Source organism: Capsicum annuum, unplaced genomic scaffold (assembly GCF_002878395.1).
Source record: "Capsicum annuum cultivar UCD-10X-F1 unplaced genomic scaffold, UCD10Xv1.1 ctg57668, whole genome shotgun sequence".
Taxonomy (NCBI): Eukaryota; Viridiplantae; Streptophyta; class Magnoliopsida; order Solanales; family Solanaceae; genus Capsicum; species Capsicum annuum.
This window is the reverse complement of record NW_025866196.1, coordinates 1-3,196: the sequence shown is the minus strand read 5'-3', so window position 1 is coordinate 3,196 and position 3,196 is coordinate 1. Positions and strand designations below refer to the sequence as shown.

Genomic DNA, 3,196 nt, shown 5'->3' with positions numbered 1-3,196 from the left:
TGCAAGTCACAAGTCAATCTAAAGATAAAAGTCATACCACAAATATTTTAGACGACTTATGTACACCCAAAAAGGCTCGCTAGGCCAAATCTCATGGTAAATATCAATTAATCTCCAGCCCCAAGGTTCACGGAGAGAATTTGCTAAAATAGCTAATGCTTCTCAATCCGAGATTTCTACATAGTTTTCTAGTTCTACATGTTTCAATTCAAATAACTGAATAAAACTAGCAACTGAGACATTAGGTGACATCTTAAAATACTTCAACTCTTTTAACTTCTTCTCTCTTTCCCTTCGTATAGCACTTTCATTCCGTAATAAATTTTGTGTCTCCCTGGGGACACCATTTCAAATGATCTCGCGACCTCGAAAACATGCCCTTCGGCGACGTACTCTTCTACCTTGTCTCTTTGCTCGACATCCAAAACTCCCACTTGGAGTGATTCGAGTTTTTTCCCGTTCAGCCATTTCTGAAATGGAAACCAAGAAACATTTAAGAATGGATTTACCACTCAATGTGATGCATAAGTCACAATTCATCGTAGAAGATTAAATCTGTTATAGAATTAAAATTATGGACTAATAAGGGCAAGAATAATATTAAGTCTAATTCAACCACATATATCACCAAAAATATTAGGACATATATAATATTTTTTATTTTACTATACCTTAAAAGGGAATCAATTACTATTCATGAATCAACAGAAAAAAATTTGTATATCAAAATAAAATACAAAAGCAGTATTATAATATTTTCTACCCTTATCCCTTTTAATTATATTTGTTATAGAAAAAAATATATATATACATGAGCCACCGTATGTACCATTTATATATTTATATATATATACTGCAATCAATACTGGTACTTGATATGAGCACTATATCATAAAAAAAAATTAATATAAACTAAAGGGCCCATTTGAACAGCAGGCTTCATCAAATTCTTAATAAAGAATCTTCTCTCACAGAAGCCAAAAAAAATAAACACACAGAGGCACTAAAAAAAAATTTTTTTTTTTTTAATCGTTTAACAATTTCTTCGTTGATAAATTAGATAGTGAGTCTTACGAGAGAATGGCGACGCGATTTACAAGTTTGACTGTGCGTCTCACCGGATCAACACACGTTGACTGCGCGTCTCACAGAATTAACACACGTCTTACCGGAATTGGTGATGTGTCAGACCGAATCAGCGACATGACTGACCAAAGTATTGACGCTTGACGTCACTGATCAGAGACCAAATTTTTCAGGTATAAATTTATGATCTTTGTACTCTGAACTTCGAGAAAGAGGGCAATTTAACCTGGCTCTGACACCATTGAAAGCAAATTCGAAACAAAAACAGAGTGTATGTACCTTAATCTGTTGCAGCGGAAGTGTTGAATTTGCTATTGATACAAGTGCCCCAAGTCAATCTTCATCTTTCAAGAAAACGGAGAGTAGATTCACAAACTAAAAGCTTCTTATTTGGATTTTGTTGATATTTTTGTTACTGTCTTTTGCTCGCTTGTTTTTTACGGAGGGAGAAGAGTTGTAACATATATGGGAAGTGGAAGAAACCGTTAGCCCAAGATTCAAAATTGAATCTTATCTACTTGTTTCCCTCTTAATATGTCAGATAACCCAAAAACAATTAAAATAGGATCAGGTCAGGTCGGTCCACTTGGGCGACCCATGATCCGTAATTCAACAATTTTTGATCATCATTTGCTGTAAAAACATGACAAAAGGTAAAAGCAATTACTACCATCAAAAGAGTTACAAAAAGGAGAAAATTAAATTTAAGAGCCATTTTTCTTTTAAGAAGAATTTGATATTTAGAGTGATTAACACTAATTCATGAGGGGATTATTTACATGAAATTTGACACCTAATTTGGTTGGTAAGTACATGAAAAATTAGGTTATTAAGATTTTGTTTTCTGTTGACCATAAATTATTTTACTAAATAGTCTAAGGGAATTAAAAGGTAATTGTTTTAATTAACACATATGACTTGGAAGTAATTACAATTTTACTAATTAAGGAAGATTTGCTGCAATTTTAATAAATATTTTTCTATTTGATTTGAACTGATACTATTGAATATATCCAAATTAATATTGCCATATATCCAAATAGCTACGTTGTAAACCAAGCCGATTTTGTATATTTCTTTTTATTTTTAATAATTTTCTTTTTTGATTAGAATCTTATTTTTTGGTAAATACTTTATCGTGGTAAAAGCATGTTTTATGAGCCCATTTAAATTGAGTCTAATAAGCCTAACCCAAGTTAGCCCTTGAGTCTTGATCGAGACTGCTTCCGCGCTTACATGAAGACAATTTTTTTTTTCATATTTAACTAGAATTTAAGAAATGAAAGTAATTACTTATCTTTCTTTTGGTTATTAATTTATAAAAACAAATGAGTATTTTGGTCATTTTAAGATCCTTTCATATTATAAAATGACCAATTTCTTGGTATTTCCCTTATTTCAATCAAAGTGTCAAAAACTCAAATTATAACAGTTAAATATCTGAATTACAAAACTTAAAATATAAAATTACATTTCATATTTCATTTCTTAGAACATATAATTGAAAAGCCTAGACAATAGATACAAAAACTCAAAGTTTGACTATTATTCTAATGTTTGTAGTTACTTTCTTTTTCACAATTTTGAATAAACTTAATAAACAAAGTTTGATAAGTATTTGTTAAAGACCAAAATGGTTCACTACTGATAAGCTTAGAGTAACAAAAGCTGATAATTAATTGATACTTATAATACTTTTTTGAATCTACTAGAAAAGATAAATGACCATTTTTATCGTCGAGATACACATAAGTAGATTCAAACACCAAAATTAAATAAATCGAAGACTACAATAAGAGAAGTTTATAATTTGTAAAATTGCAAGAAAAGGTCTCATAATTTCTAATAGCAAGTATTTTGGTTGAACTTCCTCTTTGCCAAATAATTGCATACTATTTAATATTTCTATTTCCCTCAACAACAATAGCAACATGTATTTCCGAAGAAATTATCATATTATTTGTTGTCGTAGTCACCTTAATAATTTTTTCAAAAGTCACATTGGCCTTAGTCCTCTTGTTATATTCATCAATGGCTAATTTTGCAAACTTTATCGCCTTAGGATCGGTCGGCGATAATGGTTTGAAAGTTTTTGAAGTTGCGTAGTTTT

At 30.5% G+C, this 3,196-nt stretch overlaps 1 long non-coding RNA gene across 1 annotated transcript; it reads right to left on the bottom strand.

The window, feature by feature from the left end:
• Positions 1–19: 19 nt before the first annotated feature.
• Positions 20–3,189, bottom strand: LOC124893329. The gene is made up of 2 exons (XR_007050659.1): positions 1,366–3,189; positions 20–470 (listed from the first exon to the last, which is right to left on the bottom strand). It is a non-coding gene; the product is annotated as an uncharacterized LOC124893329 (long non-coding RNA).
• Positions 3,190–3,196: the final 7 nt, after the last annotated feature.